We start from the raw sequence: 21,323 nt of genomic DNA on the forward strand, positions 1-21,323 counted from the left end.
CAAACGCAAAGAGTTCAACTCCATTATTCCATCCCTTCGGCTTAAGGGTGTCCAGTTCAAAAATGAATCGGGTTTCTTCCCTGGACATTTGTTTTATATAGTCACCATTGTGCCAATCTTTATGAACTATCTTAATACCAGACACCTTTATCCCATGTGTGGATCCCCCGTGATGGGTTGAAAAATGTTTAGAAAGGGGATGATCGTCATATTTTTTCTTTATGTTACGCAAGTGTTCATGAATTCTCCTGCATAGGGGGCGTTTCGTTTTCCCTACATACATCTTCTTGCAGGGACATTCAATCAAATAAATCACTCCTTGAGTGGTGCACGTAATGAAATCGGTGATTTCTATTTGTGTGCCATTATGGGATACCACAGATTTCTGTTTAGTTAAATGCAGTGACTTACACATCTTGCATTTTCGACATGGGAAAAAACATTTTATAATTTGTTTAAAAGGCCCAGTATATTTCCCTATTGGGGCTGGACACTGTACGGTGGGAGCGACAAGGGTGCCCAAATTCCAAAGCTTTCCTAAATACAAAGCTCGGATGGTTTGGCAATTTATCACCAATCACTTTGTCATCTTTCAAAAGTGACCAATGTTTTTTTAACAATCTTTCTAAGTATTTGGGTGTTTGAATTGTATTGGGTAATGATTGGGATGGATACCTTATTGTCACTCTCCATAGGGGTATCATCTTTCTTTATCTGGTCACTAAAGAGCTGTTCCCTAGGGATATCACCCACATCGTCCCTTGTTTCCACCAAATAACTACGGTCATATCTCTTATTCCCAAATTTTTCTATAAGGGTATCAGATTCTTTGGTGTTGTCTATGTGTCTAGAACAGTTTCGATTTAATCGCATAAATTGGCTGCGTGGGACACTGAGTAGCCATCTTGGAAGATGGCAGCTGCCCATAGAGATGAAGCTGTTTGAGTTCGTTGGTTTGCTGTATGTACATGTCTGGATTTTACCACTTTCAATAAAAATATTTAAATCTAAAAAATGTATACATTCTTTCTTTAATAGTTGCTGAGAATTGAAGATAAAAATCATTCGTATTAATTGCTTTTAAAAAGTGATTCAGTGAGACATCATCACCTTCCCATATAAAAAAGATGTCATCAATGAACCGTAGCCATAGGGCCAGGCCCGCGTGCAGACAACCCCCCTGGAAAATGCGGAGCTCCTCCCACATACCAACATAGAGGTTTGCATAAATGGGCGCGAACCTGGTCCCCATGGCTGTGCCCCACTGCTGGGCATAGTAGTCTGCCTTGTATTTAAAAACATTATGTGTTAAAATAAAAAGTGCACAATCTTTTAAAAAATTAATTTTATTTGGAGAAAAAAAGTTGCAATGAGTTTAAAAAATGGCTCATTGCTGCTGTGCCTTTGTCGTGTTGTATAACCGTATATAATGAGGTTACATCAAGTGTGACCAATATATAGTTTTCTTTCCATTGTATCTTGTCCAGGACCTGTAGAACGTGTTTGCTATCTTTTAGATAGGCTGGCAATGTTGGGACTAATTTTTGTAGGAAACAGTCCACATAATGAGATAGATTTGAAGTAAGGCTTCCAATGCCTCAAATAATGGGACAGCCTGGAGGATTGGTCAGGTCCTTATGGATTTTTGCAGGATGATAAAAAATAGATGTTCTAGGATGTGGAGTGTAGATGTATTCGAACTCATGTTTGTTTATTAGTCCGTCTTCTAGGCCTTTACTCAAAAGTAGTTTTAGGTCCTGTATAAACTGTATTGAGGGATCACTATCTAGTTTTTTGTAGGTCCTCGTATCACCCAGGAGGCGTTGTGATTCATTATCATAGTATGATTCGTCCAGAATGACGATACCCCCCCCCCCTTTATTTGCTGGACGGATCACAATATCCCCACTTTGTTGTAAATTGCATGTAGCTTCTCGTTCTTTTTTTGAGAGGTTAAATTTAAACTTAGAACATTTTTTCTCACTAGTACTTTTTATGTCATTAATGACATTCTTCTGAAACGCTTCAAAAGCCTCAGAGTATTCATTTAAAGGGTTGAATACCGACTTGGGCCGTAAATCGGTATATGTGCTAATTGTGTACCATTGTTGGAGGGAACTGATGTAATACAGTCAATGGAGGTATTTTTGAGGAAAAGTTTTTTTTATGGCTAACTGACGCATGAATTGCTTAATGCCAATGAAAGCCTGAAATTTATTGAATGTAGTAGCTGGGGCATACTTCAAACCCTTCTGTAACAATAGGGTTTCGTTTTCCTTTAGTGCATATTTACTTAGGTTATAGATCTTTTGTGTATCGCCATTTATTTTTTCACATTGGTTCTTCTTTTTTTTGGGGAGAGTTCCCCACACCCCCCCCCTTTCACCACAGCCCCTGTAGCGTTTTTTCTTTGGCCCAATTGAAAAAACAGATTTATAGTTTTTCGGACACCTTGATGTTGTTGTAACCTGGTGTTTGTTTTAGTTCGCATCATTATAGCTCCACTGGTGTGTGGTTCCGGTGAATTATTAATAGGTGATTCTATTGTGGGATCCAAAATTACAAAACGATTCTGCGTTACTAGGGGAGTTTCAGCCAAAGCTATAGTTTGGGGGGTATCGGTGGGCTCTGTATGTGTGACGATCATAGAAGCAGGGTCCCCTTGAGGGTTAGTTGGAATCGGTGCATCATTACTTTCTGGGGTGGGGTGTACAGAAAACTCTTCTTCTGATGATTTGGTAGATAGAAGACTACCATCTACTTGATCAATTGTTTCAAGTTCATTATACTTTGATCTAGATTCAAAGCCGGGGGTTTAGCATCACGGCCACATTTCTTTTTCTTTTTTTCAATGATTTCTTTCTCTTTTCTATTTACACGATTTTTTATGCTGTTTGATAGGCTTCTTATCTCCGGATGGTCTTTGTATGGGTCAATTTCTTTAAAAAATATGGAGATTTCACATTTACTAGCCATTAGTTGGTCTTTCCGCTTGCTAATAATAAAGGAAACTGCCTGTTTGGAAAATGTCTTAAGTAAAGTATCCCATTCCCTTAGGATTCTGTCATCACCTATGCCCCCTGACAAGTGTTTTTGAATTTGTAGGCCCTTAGGGATACTATCAAAGGCTAAATACCTTTCGAGAGTAACAACTTCCCATAAATCCCTTGTTTCCTTAAGAAGTATTGTTCTAGTTGTCTTAATGAATCTTTGATATTGTGTATATTTTTTTCGTTAATAATACTAGGTGTTTTTTTGCTGTCCTAAATTAAAGAACGATTGAATGTATTGGATACGCTCTTTTCTATCCTCCCAGAGGATACTCATTATGATGGTAGATATATAGTTAGTTGATGGTTAGTTGGTAAGCAGTACACAAGCTGCCAGCTACTGATTGTGGTTAAAGAGGAAATGCTCGTTTACAATGGAAATGTAGCGGCGCTAGCGAAAATGCATAAAAAAGCAGCAAGTAAAGCCCTTAACCACATAGAGGAAAGAAAAAATCTTATAAATACAATTGGAAAATCATACTTGCACTAAAAAATGCAGAGGGACTAGATAAAATGAAATGTAACTAATTAACTGATAAAAAGGAGATTGCGCTAGAGGCGATGAAGTTACTTGCATATGAATAGAAATATAACACTCTGAATCTGAAGGCAAAAATAAGAGAAATGGAAAAAATGTATATAAAGCGTTTGGAGAGTGTCTTCCTATGCGCAGAAATTTCCTGAAGAAAACCGGACATTTTCGGCAAGAAATTCGCATTTTTTTTTGCGTTTTTTTTTTAGCATTTTGCAATTAGCTTGCAGAATGCTAAAGTTTTCCAAGCGATCTGTAGCATCGCTTCAAAAACTGACTGACAGGTTGGTCACACTTGTCAAACATAGTGTTTGACAAATGTGACCAACTTTTTACTATAGATGCTGCTTAAGCAGCATCTATAGTAAAAGATAGAATGTTTAAAAATAATAAAAAAAAATTAAAAAATGGTTATACTTACCTGCAAACAGCCGATCTCCTCAGCGGCGTCCGTTCCTATAGATGGTGTGTGTGTGCAGGACCTTCGATGACGTCACGGTCACGTGAGCGGTCACATGAGCGGTCACGCGACCAATCACAAGACTGCGACGTCATCGCAGGTCCTTCACACACCATCTCTACAGGAACGGAAGCGGCAACGTGCACCAATGAGAGGCGGGAAGACTCCGGGGCCATCAGAGGGTGAGTATATGACTATTTTTTATTTTAATTCTTTTTCTTTTTACCAATTATATGGTGCCCAGTCCGTGGAGGAGAGTCTCCTCTCCTCCACCCTGGGTACCAACCGCACATGATCTGCTTACTTCCCGCATGGTGTGCACAGCCCCATGCAGAAAGTAAGCAGATCAATGTATTCCTAGGTGTGCGGAATCCCCACAATTCCGCAAATTTAATGAACATGTTGCTTTTTTTTTCCGCAATGCGATTTTTTCGCGGAAAAAAAAGCAACATTTGAACAAGAAATGCGGAATAGACTGTAAATAATAGGAGGCATATGTATGCGTTTTTTCGCGTTTTTATAGCGAAAAATACTGAACGTGTGCACATGGCCTTAGTGTCATTTTACGGCACCCCATGGACATAGGAGATAATAGACCGGCGCTGACCCTATCTCTAACATTGTAGCTGCTTTAGCAGTGAGCTGGGCACGCCTCTGTGGGCTGCACAACTCAGTGCTGTAGGTGTGACTGGCCACCATTTTATAATAGCCCAGTGCTATCTGCCGAGCTCCACTTACTCTCTATCGCAGGAGAGAAGCACTCACTGGAACCGGAGGATGGGGAGTGCGGGTGATTTATCTCCATGCTCCTCTGTACTCCAGGCACTGCAGGTTCTGGGCAGACATCCCCTGCTCTCACAGGCTGCCCTCCCTGTGTGCTTCTCCTGCTCTGTCTCCGCCTCCTCACACACAGACCTTGTGATCTCTGGTAAGCTGCATTCACAGCCTGCCTCTCTCTCTCTGCCATACAATGTATCTCTCCCCTCCCTCCACAATGCCTGGCCATTCTCTGCAGACCTGGAGCTCCTTCTTATCTTACTGAGGGATGAGTCACAGACAGCTCTGCTCAGATAATGCTGCTCCATACATAAACACCACATGTCTTCACTTTTCCGCCAGTCCACCATGCTGCTGAGCCCACTGTGTTCTGCTTTTTTGTAAACTCTGTAGCTGTGTTTCTGATACAGTAACTGCTGGTGATAGCAGATCACAGGGCAATCACACACAAAATGGCTCTGCCCTGTGATGCTGCTCTTCATTCTGCCCCAGGGATATTAGACCACCCAAAAGGGGAGGGAAATGGTGATGTCAGCAGTTACTGCCCCAATTTTCCAGCAAAGAGTAAAGCTGGTAATTCTTACTATAGCTGCTTGAGGTCTAAAACGGAAAATGCTCCCCCTAGTGGTCAATATATATATTTGTAAGAAAATATATAATATTTTTCATATAGAAATGTTTGCAAACAGTGCAAACATTGCATTAATACATTTTATTTACTATTTTAAGCTTAATTTCACAAAAAAACAAACTACAAAAAAACTGGTGGCACCTTCCCTTTAAGGCTGGGGTCACACTTGCGAGAAACTCGCACGAGTCTCTCGCATCAATACCCGCCACTGCCGCCATCACTCGGGACCGGAGCGTGCAGCTTCATGTATTTCTATTTAGCTCAACGCTCTGTTCTGAGTGCCGGTGGCAGTGCCAGGTATTAATGCGAGAGACTCCTGCGAGTTTCTCACAAGCTTGACCCCGGCCCAACGCAGATTTTGTGTGTGTGTGTGTCTTTATTTAACTCTTTATGTAACATTTTATTATGTTTATTACAAAACATAGGGCTTGGTATTATCTATCTATCCATTTATCTATAGATATGTCTATCCATCTATAGATGGATGGATCTATCACGTAGATGATAGATAGATCTATCTATCTATCTATCATCTACGTATCTATCTATTATCTATCTTTCTGTGTGTGTAAACATTAATCTTCATTGGAGTATGTAAATGAAGAGGTTGGACAAGAAATGTCATCACAATTCTTTTTTTTTGTTAAATAGATCTTTATTTAGCTTACAAAAATGCATACAAATCTGCATGAAAAAAAAAACGCATAAAAATCCGCATCAAAAACGCATCAAATCCGCTCGGATTTTACCTGCATTTTCTGCCAAGAGATGCAGAATCTGCACAGAAAATTCCACAGGCAAATCTGCAACCTGTGCACATATCCTAAGTCTTTGAAACGTCCCATGGAGTCCGCAGTAAGGAGGCTCTGGTGGCCAGCAAGGTCTATGCCACAGTCCTGCCAGAATTAGGCGAGGCTCGACGAATATGTACTGGGGATTCAGGAAATAGCAGTACCCAGTCACAGTCAGGCGGCACACGCGCAGCACTGACTCTTACAGAGACATTGGCACCTTGATGCCCGGGTGCCGACCTGCACACGACGGGTTTCTCATCAGAGTCTCTATGGTACGTCTCTCTCACGGCCGAGCGCGCGCCTCAGCTGCACACTGCCCCAATGCAGGAGCTCTCACTCTCCTCAGCCACGCGCTGCACCTTCCCACCCACTCTGTTCCTGCACGCTGCGCTCAGCCTGGCCACGCTTAGCCACGCCCCCTGTCAGCCCATACAAAGATCGTTCCGGTTTCCTAAACTTTCCCCAGGACAGCAGAGGACACAGCCTCATCAGTTCCAGACCCAGCATGCAGATACCCGCTGCCTCGTCGACCCACTTACATTCCCCCTCTATTTGGAATGGCGAGGACCCTTCATACTCCACTACGCTCTTCTGAAGGCCGATAAATGTACATAACTTTCACGTCCTCTCCTGCCTCTCTTCTTGCCCATTCTGCCAAAAGAAACGGTCTAGGAGTTGCTCGTCAGTGAAGTTGAGAAATTCTTCCTCTTCATCATCCATAGCTGTCGGAGGCAATGTCTCAGGACCTTCTTCCTCTTCACAGTCTACTGTTATGATCTGGTGGCCTAGGAGCAGCATGAGACAGACTCTGGAGAAGGTGGTCCCTGTACTGAACGCAAACCCTGAACCTAGCAGCGCAACTAGAAGTAGCCGTGGGGGGTACCTAACACTCCCTAGACCCCTCGGCACAGCCTAAGATCTAACTACCCCTAAAGACAGAAACAGGAAACCTATCTTGCCTCAGAGAAAATCCCCAAATGATAGATAGCCCCCCACAAATATTGACTGTGAGAGGAGAGTGAAATAACATACGCAGATATTAATTAATAAATTAATTAAATTTATTAATTAAAAATTAATAAAGGGGATGGGAGAACTACAATACCCAGATAGATTAGCGAAATTAGGATTATTTAGTCTAGAAAAAAGACGACTGAGGGGCGATCTAATAACCATGTATAAGTATATAAGGGGACAATACAAATATCTCGCTGAGGATCTGTTTATACCAAGGAAGGTGACGGGCACAAGGGGGCATTCTTTGCGTCTGGAGGAGAGAAGGTTTTTCCACCAACATAGAAGAGGATTCTTTACTGTTAGGGCAGTGAGAATCTGGAATTGCTTGCCTGAGGAGGTGGTGATGGCGAACTCAGTCGAGGGGTTCAAGAGAGGCCTGGATGTCTTCCTGGAGCAGAACAATATTGTATCATACAATTATTAGGTTCTGTAGAAGGACGTAGATCTGGGGATTTATTATGATGGAATATAGGCTGAACTGGATGGACAAATGTCTTTTTTCGGCCTTACTAACTATGTTACTATGTTACTAGATTTTAGCATAGGAGGCCATACTAGCTAAAAAGAAAGACTAGAACAGAGTACTATGTGGTCAGTATTAAAACACTAGAAAATATCCACCACAGAAAATACAAATCACCACATCTGACTAAAGACATGGAGGGTATATCTGCATCTCCAGAGACACAGCTTGGCTGCAAAAAATCCTTCACAGACAAAGCTGGACAAGACAAAAACATAACTATGCACAGAACTATAAGGTCCACAGCAGGTGGACAGCAAAAACAAAGCCAGGACTTATCTTTGTAGAAAAGCACAGCAAACTGGAGAGACCAGCAGGGAAGTGAATCCTTCAAAAACAATGGACAACTGTCACTGACTAAAGGATCCTGCAAAGCTATATACCCCAGTCAGTTTTGCAATTAGTAGATACACCTGTCCACTCCTGCAGTCCAGGCACAACTGCATTACCCTCTACAACCACCGGAGGGAGCCCAAAAGCTGAATTCACAACAGTACCCCCCCCTTGAGGAGGGGTCACCGAACCCTCACCAGAGCCCCCAGGCCGATCAGGATGAGCCCGATGAAAGGCACGAACCAAATCAACGGCATGGACATCAGAGGCAGAAACCCAAGAATTATCCTCCTGGCCATAACCCTTCCACTTGACAAGGTACTGAAGCTTCCGCCTCGAAAAACGAGAATCCAAAATCTTCTCAACAACATATTCCAACTCCCCATCGACCAATACAGGGGCCGGAGGATCAACAGAGGGAACAACGGGCTCCACATATTTCCGCAACAAAGATCTATGGAAGACATTATGAATAGCAAAAGAGGCCGGAAGCGCCAGGCGAAAGGACACCGGATTAATAATCTCAGAAATCCTATAAGGACCAATAAATCGAGGCTTAAACTTAGGGGAAGAAACCTTCATAGGAACATGACGGGAATATAACCAAACCAGATCACCAACCCGAAGCCGGGAACCAACACACCGACGACGATTAGCAAAACGCTGAGCCTCCTCCTGAGACAGCACCAAATTGTCCACCACATAAGCCCAAATCTGCTGCAACCTGTCAACCACAGAATCCACACCAGGAAGGTCAGAAGGCTCAACCTGCCCAGAAGAAAAACGAGGATGAAAACCAAAATTACAAAAAAAAGGCGAAACCAAAGTAGCTGAACTAGCCCGATTATTAAGGGCAAACTCGGCCAATGGCAACAAAGCCACCCAATCATCCTGATCAGCAGACACAAAGCATCTCAAATAGGTCTCCAAGGTCTGATTAGTTCGCTCAGTCTGGCCATTTGTCTGAGGATGAAATGCAGAAGAAAAAGACAAATCAATGCCCAGCTTGGCACAAAAGGCCCGCCAAAACCTAGAAACAAACTGGGAACCTCTGTCGGACACAATATTCTCCGGAATACTATGCAAACGTACTACATGCTGAAAAAACAACGGAACCAAATCAGAAGAAGAAGGCAATTTAGGCAAAGGCACCAAATGAACCATCTTAGAAAATCGGTCACAGACAACCCAGATAACCGACATTCTTTGAGAAACAGGAAGATCGGAAATAAAATCCATAGAAATATGCGTCCAAGGTCTCTCAGGGACCGGCAATGGCAAAAGCAACCCACTAGCGCGGGAACAGCAAGGCTTAGCCCGCGCACAAATCCCACAGGACTGCACAAAAGAACGCACATCCCGTGACAAAGAAGGCCACCAAAAGGACCTACTAACCAAATCTCTGGTACCAAAAATCCCAGGATGGCCAGCCAACATAGAATCACTCAGACCAGCAGGCGTGGGGAACCCCACCATAACACCCTTTCTGAAAATTGCCGCCAAGGCATCCTCATTCCATTTAGTCAGTACAGACCATTTTCTAAATTTCTGGCAATACGATTCTGCCGCTTCTTGACCTTGACACAGGGCTAACAAGATTTTCTCAGCCTGATCCACAGAATTAGGCTCATCATACAACAACCCCAATGCCTGAAAGAACAAATCAACATTAAGCAAAGCAGGATTGCCAGATTCCAGGGAAAATGCCCAATCTTGTGGGTCACCACGCAGCAGAGATATGATGATTTTAACTTGCTTAATAGGATCACCAGAAGACCGGGGTCTTAAATGCAAAAAACAGTTTACAGTTATTTTTGAAACTCAAAAATTTGGATCTGTCACCAAAGAATAAATCAGGAGTGGGAATCTTAGGTTCTAAGGCAGGAGTCTGAACAATGAAATCTGAAATACCCTGTACCCTAGCAGCAAGCAGATCCACCCGAGAAACTAACTCCTGAACATTCATGTTAATACTAGCTTCCGTAGCCACCCAGAGGTAAAGAGGGAGGAAAATACCAAACAGGCTAAGGAAAAAAAAATGGCTCAAAAGCTTCCCTCCCTTCTTCTGAGATGCAATTAACTCATTGTCGGCCAGTTGTACTGTTATGATCTGGTGGCCTAGGAGCAGCATGAGACGGACTCTGGAGAAGGTGGTCCCTGTACTGAACGCAAACCCTGAACCTAGCAGCGCAACTAGAAGTAGCTGTGGGGGGTACCTAACACTCCCTAGACCCCCTCGGCACAGCCTAAGATCTAACTACCCCTAAAGACAGAAACAGGAAACCTATCTTGCCTCAGAGAAAATCCCCAAAGGATAGATAGCCCCCCACAAATATTGACTGTGAGAGGAGAGGGAAATAACATACGCAGATATGAAATCAGATTTTAGCATAGGAGGCCATACTAGCTAAAAAGAAAGAATAGAACAGAGTACTATGCGGTCAGTATTAAAATACTAGAAAATATCCACCACAGAAAATACAAATCACCACATCTGACTAAAGACATGGAGGGTATATCAGCATCTCCAGAGACACAGCTTGGCTGCAAAAAATCCTTCACAGACAAAGCTGGACAAGACAAAAACATAAATATGCACAGAACTATAAGGTCCACAGCAGGTGGACAGCAAAAACAAAGCCAGGACTTATCTTTGTAGAAAAGCACAGCAAACTGGAGAGACCAGCAGGGAAGTGAATCCTTCAAAAACAATGGACAACTGGCACTGACTAAAGGATCCTGCAAAGCTATATACCCCAGTCAGTTTTGCAATTAGTAGATACACCTGTCCACTCCTGCAGTCCAGGCACAACTGCATTACCCTCTACAACCACCGGAGGGAGCCCAAAAGCTGAATTCACAACAGTCTACTACTTCAGGGGCATCTTGCAATTCTCCCAATGGATCAGGGTCCCTTGAGCTGGAGAGCGGTGAACTTTCCACTTCACGGGACGAGATTAGTGGCTCTTCCTTCTCATAAACGGGAACTGTAGGAGCAAGCATCTCAGGAACACATGTCACCTTCTCTCCTCTGTCAGGAGCTTGTGGTGGGCAAGGTAGCAATTTACTCCAGTGGACCACTCGGGCAGATGTTCCATCTTCTCCTTCAGGTCGAATCTCACAGACGGGACCTTCGGATCCAGGTTGGGGTTCTATCAGACTCGCCTTCACGCACCTGGACAGCACAGACATCTCACCGTGGACAGTCGACACCTTCTCCATCTCTTCCCTGCATCCGTCTTCGTGGCTCTGTCTCGCTCTAGGTGCAGCTCCTCTCCTCTCGCCATACCATTTCACCCAAGAGCTGCGTTCTCTCCAATTATCAGTACCAACGAAGGGGTGAGCGGTTCTCTACCGTCGTCGGTCCCAGGTAGGGTAATTTCTGGACAGGTGTCCCACTCTTTCGCATGTCCAGCACTCACTTCTGCGCCTCTCTTGTGGGCGCTTCCTTCTGGATCATCGGACTCTGCGGGAAGCGTATCCCATCTGCGAACTCTCTTCACTCCATGACCTGGAAGTGAATTTCGGGGCGACTGCTGGTGTACTTCTGATGCTCCGCACCTCTCCTCTAACTCCTTCTATCCTTCGCCATGAATTATCTTTGAGTATGACGCTGGGCTCCAAGAGAGCAGCAAGGGCTTTCATCAGGCCTTCGACTTCTTCCCATACTCTTTGCTTTCCATGCCGTAATTCACGGCACCACTTCGGCTCTTCCTCATTCGGGGTGGTGTTATGATCTGGTGGTTTAGGAGCAACATGGGACGAGCTCTGAAGGAAGTGGTACCTGTACTGACCGCAGTCCCTAAGCTCAACACAACACTAGAAGTAGCCGTGGGATGCTCCTGACACTCCCTAGGCACCTCGTCACAGCCTGAGAACTAACGACCCCTAAAGATAGAAACAGGAAAACTATCTTGCCTCAGAGAAAATCCCCAAAGGATAGATAGCCCCCCACAAGTAATGACTGTGAGTGGAGAGGGAAAAGACATACACAGAATGAAACCAGGATGAGCACAGGAGGCCAGTCTAGCTAGATAGATAGGACAGGATGGAATACTGTGCGGTCAGTATAAAACACTACAAAAAATCCACACAGAGTTTACAAAAATCTCCACACCCGACTAAAGGTGTGGAGGGTAAATCTGCTTCCCAGAGCTTCCAGCTACACAGAATTAATTCATACTGACAAGCTGGACAAACATAGAAAGCACAGAACGGATAAGTCCACAACCTGTGGACAGAAAAGAGCAAGCAAGGACTTAGCTTTGCTGAACTGGTCAGGATAACAGGGAAATCCAAAGAGATGTGAATCCAACCAGGAACCATTGACAAGTGGCACTGGCTGAAGAGAGAGCCAGGAATAAATAGCCGAGCAGAAAGACAATCAGTGGAAGCAGCTGCAGACTGCTAAATCCAAGGAGCAGCCATACCACTTAAAACCACCGGAGGGAGCCCAAGAGCAGAACTCACAAAAGTGCCACTTACAACCACCGGAGGGAGCCCAAGAGCGGAATTCACAACAGGGTGGGTACTCTGCAACACCGGACCATCCCTGTCACGGCTGCAACCCCCTGCTCCTGGTCGCGTATATGCGCTTCACTCCCCACTTCAGCAAACGTCATGCGTAGGTTTGTCCACAAGCGCTCCCACAAAGCCTGCCTTAACCAAATCTTAATCTCAGAAGAAAATTGGGGCCTGGAAGAAACTATTTCTGTCGGTGGCGGGTAGAGTCATTCTGATCAAAATGATACTTATGCCTCAGCATCTCTATATACAGCATAATGCTCCAGTAAGGCTGGCACAGAGCAAATTTTATAGAATACTCTATTTAGTGATTTAATTTGGAAGGGTGGACGGGCACGCATCAAATTAGAATATCTGCAGAGATTAAAGGACGAGGGTGGTTTGGCGATCCCTAACCCCTAAATATATTATATAGCGTCTCAATGTCAGCATATGGTGGGCTGGGGAGAATCTAGCCAAAATACATCAGCTGGGATAATCCCTGAATGTATAGTGGGGAAGGGTCCATTGTTAGCTAGTTTGGAAGCGGGTAGATTTAGATTGAACCAAGAAAAATTCCCAAACATAGTTATTATGGGGAAAGTTTGGCAGAAAATTAAACATTGGAGGTGGGGGTTGACAGAATTTACACGATATGAATCGATTTGATTTGACTCTAGAATGACGGAGCTCATGAGATTGCGGGGGTTTGGTCAGTGGAGGCGTATTGGCATTTGGTTTGTGTCTTAGTTGTTCAATGGTGGTGTTATTAAAACATTTGAAATGCTCAGGAATGAGTTTCCTCCGAGCCAGAAGATGTTTGTCCACTATCTGCAGCTGAGACATGCCCTAAATAAACAAAACAAAGTGTTACGTGTGGTTCTGCAGTCAGATAGTTTGTTGAATCTCATAGGACCTCGGAGGAATTCGAGGGGGTTCATCACCTTGTTGTACAGGGGCCTGTTAGACACTTTTTTACTGAAACATCCATTAATGTTGAAGGAAAAATGGATGGCAGATCTGGGTCCTTTATCGGAGTCTCAGTGGGAGACCATATTACAATATATTCCCAAAGTTTTTTTTACGTGAGGCTAAAAGGGTGTCACAGCTACAGTCTATAGAGTTTACAGGACCCTGTTATGGATGATGAAGGCAGGTCTGAGAGGAGACTCAAAATGTCCAAGGTGTTCTAAGGAAGGAGCCGACCTTCTACACATGATGTGGTCGTGTTCTCGCCTTCAGCCCTTTTGGGTGAAAGTGCTCAATCTGATTCAAGAAGTGATGGGGGTAAATATTGTGTGTAACTAGCTGACTTGCCTCATGGGATGTATGGATGATATTGCTATGGATGAATGTGGGAAACTGGCTATTGCAAGATTGCTATATGCTGCTAGGCAGCTTATTGCGATGCATTTGTTAAAAAAAACATCAGTCAGAAAAGACTTTATAAAATAAACGTTATTGTCCTCATGGAAAGGAAAGATGCATTAACCCCTTAATTCCCAGTGACGGGATAGTACGTCATATGCGATCGGCCGCGCTCACGGGGGGAGCGCGGCCGATCGCTGCCTATCGCAGCTGACATCCGGCACTATGTGCCAGGAGCGGTCACGGACCGCTCCCGGCACATTAACCCCCGGCACACCGCGATCAAAGATGATCGCGGTGTGCCGGCGGTGCAGGGAAGCATCGCGCAGGGAGGGGGCTCCCTGCGGGCTTCCCTGAGACGATCGGTACACGGTGATGTACTCACCGCGTACCGAGCGTCTTCTCCCTGCAGTCCCCGGATCCAAAATGGCCGCCGGGCTGCATCCGGGTCCTGCAGGGAGCACTTCCGGGTCAGGATCAGGCTGCAGCTGCAGCTCTAATCCTGCCCGGCTGTATGTCAGATCACCGATCTAACAGAGTGCTGTGCACACTGTCAGATCGGTGATCTGTGATGTCCCCCCCTGGGACAAAGTGAAAAAGTAAAAAAAAAAATTTCCACACTTGTAAAAAAAAAAAAAGTAAAAAATTCCTAAATAAAGCAGAAAAAAAAAATATTATTCCCATAAATACATTTCTTTACCTAAAACAAAAAAACAATAAAAGTACACATATTTAGTATCGCCGCGTCCGTAACGACCCGACCTATAAAACTGGCCCACTAGTTAACCCCTTCAGTGAACACCGTAAGAAAAAAAAAAACGAGCCAAAAAACAACGCTTTATTATCATAACGCTGAACAAAAAGTGGAATAACACGCGATCAAAAAGACGGATATAAATAACCATGGTACCTCTGAAAACGTCATCTTGTCCCGCAAAAAACGAGCCGCCATATAGCATCATAACCAAAAAAATAAAAAAGTTATAGTCCTCAGAATAAAGCGATGCCAAAATAATTATTTTTTCTATAAAATAGCTTTTATCGTATAAAAGCGCCAAAACATTAAAAAAATGATATAAATGAGGTATCGCTGTAATCGTACTGACCCGAAGAATAAAACTGCTTCATCAATTTTACCAAACGCGGAACGGTATAAACGCCTCCCCCAAAAGAAATTCATGAATAGCTGGTTTTTGGTCATTCCGCCTCACAAAAAAATCGGAATAAAAAGCGATCAAAAACTGTCACGTGTCCGAAAATGTAACCGATAAAAACGTCAACTCGTCCCGCAAAAAACAAGACCTCACATGACTCTGTGGACCAAAATATGGAAAAATTATAGGTCTCAAAATGTGGAGACGCAAAAACTTTTTTGCTATAAAAAGCGTCTTTTAGTGTGTGACGGCTGCCAATCATAAAAATCCGATATAAAAAACGCTATAAAAGTAAATCAAACCCCCCTTCATCACCCCCTTAGTTAGGCTAGGTTCACATTGCGTTAATGGGTTAACGCTAACGGACAGCGTTGCACAGCGAAAATGTCACAATTAACGCCGTGCAACGGGTCCGTTAGCACAACCATTGACAGCAATGTGATTTTCGGGTGTAGCGCATCGCTAGAGCGTGCCATTTTCGGCTCGCGCTAGCAAGGTGCCATTCTTTTGTGGCGCGCCTCAGACGCTGCTTGCAGCGTCCGCGGCGCGCCCGAGGTCCGATCCCCGATCTTCCAGAGCGGGGACGTTAACGCGACCACTAAACACGACACCTAAAAAGACATTGCGTTAGCGCAATCCGCTAGTGCTAAACGGATTTCCCTAACGCAATGTGAACCTAGCCTTAGGGAAAAATAATAAAATTAAAAAAAATGTATTTATATCCATTTTCCCATTAGGGTTAGGGCTAGGGTTAGGGTTAGGGTTTGGATTACATTTACGGTTGGGATTAGGGTTGGGATTAGAATTAGGGGTGTGTCAGGGTTAGGTGTGTGGTTAGGGTTACAGTTGGGATTAGGGTTAGGGGTGCGTTTGGATTAGGGTTTCATTTATAATTGGGGGGTTTCCACTGTTTAGGCACATCAGGGGCTCTCCAAACGCGACATGGCGTCCGATCTCAATTCCAGCCAATTCTGCATTGAAAAAGTAAAACAGTGCTCCTTCACTTCCGAGCTCTCCCGTGCGCCCAAACAGGGGTTTACCCCAACATATGGGGTATCATCGTACTCGAGACAAATTGGACAACAACTTTTTGGGTCCAAGTTCTCTTGTTATCCTTGGGAAAATAAAAATTTGGGGGGCTAAAAATCATTTTTGTGGGAAAAAAAAAGGATTTTTTATTTTCACGGCTCTGCGTTGTAAACTGTAGTGAAACACTTGGGGGTTCAAAGTTTTCACAACACATCTAGATAAGTTCCGTGGGAGGTCTAGTTTCCAATATGAGGTCACTTGTGGGTGGTTTCTACTGTTTGGGTACATCAGGGGCTCTGCAAATGCAACGTGACGCCTGCAGACCAATCCATCTAAGTCTGCATTCCAAATGGCGCTCCTTCCCTTCCGAGCTCTGCCATGCGCCCAAACAGTGGTTCCCCCCCACATATGGGGTATCAGCGTACTCAGGACAAATTGAAAAACAACTTTTGGGGTCCAATTTATTCTGTTACCCTTGTAAAAATACAAAGCTGGGGGCTAAAAAATCATTTTTGTGAAAAAAAAAAGAATTTTTATTTTCACGGCTCTGCGTTATAAACTGTAGTGAAACACTTAGGGGTTCAAAGTTCTCACAACACATCTAGATAAGTTCCTTGGGAGGTCTAGTTTCTAATATGGGGTCACTTGTGGGGGGTTTGTACTGTTTGGGTACATCAGGGGCTCTGCAAATGCAACGTGACTCCTGCAGACCAATCCATCTAAGTCTGCATTCCAAATGGCGCTCCTTCCCTTCCGAGCTCTGCCATGCGCCCAAACAGTGGTTCCCCCCCACATATGGGGTATCAGCGTACTCAGGACAAATTGGACAACAACTTTTGGGGTCCAATTTATTCTGTTACCCTTGTGAAAATACAAAACTGGGGGCTAAAAAATAATTTTTGCGAAAAAAAAAAATTATTTTAACGGCTCTGCGTTATAAACTGTAGTGAAACACTTGGGGGTTCAAAGCTCTCAAAACACATCTAGATAAGTTCCTTAGGGGGTCTAGTTTCCAAAATGGTGTCACTTGTGGGGGGTTTTAATGTTTAGGCACATCAGGGGCTCTCCAAACCAACATGGCGTCCCATCTTAATTCCAATCAATTTTGCATTGAAAAGTCAAATGGCGCTCCTTCCCTTCCGAGCTCTGCTATGCACCCAAAAAGTGGTTTACCCCACATATGGGGTATCGTCGCACTCAGGACAAATTGCACAACAACTTTTGTGGTCTAATTTCTTCTCTTACCCTTGGGAAAATAAAAAATTGGGGGCGAAAAGATCATTTTTGTGAAAAAATAAGATTTTTTATTTTTACGGCTCTGCATTATAAACTTCTGTGAAGCACTTGTTGGGTCAAAGTGCTCACCACACATCTAGATAAGTTCCTTAAGGGGTCTACTTTTCAAAATGGTGTCACTTGTGAGGGGTTCCAATGTTTAGGCACATCAGGGGCTCTCCAAACGCAACATGGCGTCCCATCTCAATTCCAGTCAATTTTGCATTGAAAAGTCAAATGGCGCTCCTTTCCTTCCGAGCTCTGCCATGCGCCCAAACAGTGGTTTACCCCCACATATGGGGTATCGTCGCACTCAGGACAAATTGCACAACAACTTTTGTGGTCTAATTTCTTCTCTTACCCTTGGGAAAATAAAAAATTGGTGGCGAAAAGATTATTTTTGTGAAAAAATATGATTTTTTATTTTTACGGCTCTGCATTATAAACTTCTGTGAAGCAATTGGTGGGTCAAAGTGGTCACCACACATCTAGATAAGTTCCTTAGGGTGTCTACTTTCCAAAATGGTGTCACTTGTGGGGGGTTTCAATGTTTAGGCACATGAGGGGCTCTCCAAACGCAACATGGCATCCTATCTCAATTCCTGTCAATTTTGCATTGAAAAGTCAAATGGCGCTCCTTTCCTTCCGAGCTCTGCCATGCGCCCAAACAGTGGTTTACCCCCACATATGGGGTATCAGCGTACTCAGTACAGATTGTACAACAATGTTTGGCATCCATTTTATCCTGTTACCCTTGGTAAAATAAAACAAATTGGAGCTGAAATAAATTTTGTGTGAAAAAAAGTTAAATATTCATTTTTATTTAAACATTCCAAAAATTCCTGTGAAACCCCTGAAGGGTTAATAAACTTCTTGAATGTGGTTTTGAGCACCTTGAGGGGTGCAGTTTTTAGAATGGTGTCACACTTGGGTATTTTCTATCATATAGACCCCTCAAAATGACATCAAATGAGATGTGGTCCCTAAAAAAAAATGGTGTTGTAAAAATGAGAAATTGCTGGTCAACTTTTAACCCTTATAACTCCCTAACAAAAAAAAATTTTGGTTCCAAAATTGTGCTGATGTAAAGTAGACATGTGGGAAATGTTACTTATTAAGTATTTTGCGTGACATATCTCTGTGATTTAAGGGCATAAAAATTTAAAGTTGGAAAATTGCGAAATTTTCTAAATTTTCGCTAAATTTCCGTTTTTTTCACAAATAAACGCAAGTTATATCGAATAAATGTTACCACTAAAATGAAGTACAATATGTCACGAGAAAACAATGTCAGAATCGCCAAGATCCGTTGAAGCGTTCCAGAGTTATAACCTCATAAAGGGACAGTGGTCAGAATTGTAAAAATTGGCCCGGTCATTAACGTGCAAACCACCCTCGGGGCTTAAGGGGTTAAGAGAGGTCAACATACAAAATTTGAAAATGTGTGGCGCGGATGGATGGATTGTCCGGGTGTGGCGTCTGTTGTGTTATTGCAGAGTAGGTTGGGAGTCGGATAAATACCTCTGCAGAAATTGTACTTGTACGGCTGAGCATTTGTGAAGAGGTGTATAAATTTATCAAGAGGAGATGTACCAGTTTGACAATAAAGGATATTGGGATGGGGTTTGGGGGGAGATGGGGAGGGAGAGGGGGGGTACTAGGTAAATGGACTAGTTCATGTTAAATGAAAATGTATCAATCTGCTCTGTAATTTTGGTATCTGTCTGAAGTTTGTGTCAGACTGTATTACATTTTTTATATATGCCTTAATAAAAAGTACTTGATTAAAAAAAATTAATGGCAGTGTGGATTTCCTGTAGTGCGTTCATATACTGCATCACAGTCTCCCCCTCTCTTTGAATATGCCTAAATAAGCACATGCGTAACTCCCCTACGTCCGTGAGGTCACCATGTGTCTCCTCTACTATCTGTAACACCTTGTCGAAAGTGTCTCGCTCATGGGGAGGTCGCAGCATGACGGAATCCCTTACTTCTCCTTCTAGGGCAATCAAAGCAATCTCCGCCTCTTAACGCAGGGTCATTGGGCACATCCTCATCATCCCCCTGACCTGCTCAGTCCAGCTCAACAACATGGTGTTACTTCCAGTAAACTTTGGGAGGTTGCTCCATACTACCCCCAGCGGCATACTGGCCCTTGGGGCACCCCTGACCGCTTGGTCTGCCACCCCTGCGCCCGTAGACTGCATCCTGCTGACTATGCCAAGTGAAAGCAGGTTGCGGGATGCAGTGACGGACAGGAGGCAGATCAAGGGATAACAGATTTTAATAAACAAGGTCTTATTCCACGCAGGAAGATAGGGAAAACGTGAGGTAAAATGCATGCAGAATAGGGAAAACTTGAGGTAAAAAGTAGGCAGAACAGGGAATACAGGGGTTTCGTTGGGGAAAAATCAAAGTAGGAAAAACAAAGAAAGTCAATAATCCATCAGGTGTCTTCCTGACAGGAACGGTTCCGGAGTAGATAATGGCGCCAACAGCCATTGACGCAACATGGATCCGGTGTGGTCCTGAAGAAGGCGATGATCCGTTACCTGGCTGGCAACTTTAAGTCTGTGAAATATCCCATAGAGTCCACAGTAAAGAGACTCTAGTGGCCGGCAAGATATATGCCACAGTCCTGTCAGAATTAGGTGAGGCTCGATGAATAAGCACTGGGAATTCAGGATCAGCAGTACCCAGTCACAGTCTCTGTCAGGCGGCACAAGCGCAATACTGACTCTTACAGAGCGATTGGCACCTTGATGCCCAGGTCCCGACCTGCACACGATGGGCTTCTCGTCAGAGTCTCTATGGTCCGTCTCTCTCGAGGCCGGGCGCGCGCCTCAGCTGCTCACTGCCCTGAAGCAGGAGCTCTCACTCTCCTCAGCCGCGCACTGCACCTTCCAGCCCACTCTGTCTGTTCCCGCGTGCTGCGCTCACCCTGGTCAAGCTTAGCTACGCCCCTTGTCAGCTCGTACAAAAGATCGTTCCGGTTCCCTAAACTTTCCCCTGGACATCAGAGTGCGCAGCATCATCAGTTCCGGACCCAGCACACAGGTACCCGCTGCCTCGTCGACCCCATTACAACAGTACAGTGCCTGCAGTACCGTATATTGTGACTACCACCCCCCTCATCCTCAGGAATACACCCACTTACAGTATACATGGATGTATTCTGAAAGATGAGGGAGGTGGTAGTCACATTTGCAATAAACACTTTGGCCACTACATTACAGTGTATATTTACACTAAATATGGCTAGAACCCCATCATCCTTCAGAATATACCCATTGATACAGTATTTTCTGAAGGATGATGGGGGTCGTTTGCTCACTTTTCCTAAAAGGATATGAGACTTGTGAGTACCATAGTTGCAACATTAAATAGTGTGCAGGGTCAGATATGTGATTGGTGGAGGCAGCTCAGCAACAGTTCACTCAATAAATCACTATCCATCTCTGCAGAGGAGGAGAATTGCTTTTCTTTCCCACATCAGCTTGAGGGCTCCGTCTGCAGCAGACCATTGCCTGGATCCTGCCGCCGGATGTACCACATGCGCAAATTGAGAGCTCAGAAAGCCGAGAGCTCCATCTGCACCTATGCCGAATACGCGGCCATTTTCCTACAGACATCGCGTAGAGGCAGGCGCGGATGGAGATCTCGGCTTTCCTCCATCTGCGCCTGCGCCGATAGAGAAGCCAGACCCCTGAAGAAGAATGGCGGCTGCCATATTAAACCGCCACAGGGCCACTGCTCGCCGCTGTACCACCACCGCAGGGCCGACGCACAACCACCGCAACACTGCCAGCTCCGTTCCTGCAGTATTGATCCCTCGGTAAGAACAGTGTTCAGATTATAAGATGCAACCCATTTTCCC

At 44.2% G+C, this 21,323-nt stretch overlaps 1 protein-coding gene across 1 annotated transcript in view; it reads right to left on the reverse strand.

Moving 5' to 3' along the window:
- Window positions 1-21,323, reverse strand: part of LOC138663850 (zinc finger protein 1 homolog) — a 39,319-nt gene that overhangs the window by 8,445 nt on the left and 9,551 nt on the right. The gene's annotated exons all lie outside the window — the stretch shown is intronic.

The sequence above is a fragment of the Ranitomeya imitator genome, chromosome 2, assembly GCF_032444005.1.
Source record: "Ranitomeya imitator isolate aRanImi1 chromosome 2, aRanImi1.pri, whole genome shotgun sequence".
Lineage (NCBI taxonomy): Eukaryota > Metazoa > Chordata > Amphibia > Anura > Dendrobatidae > Ranitomeya > Ranitomeya imitator.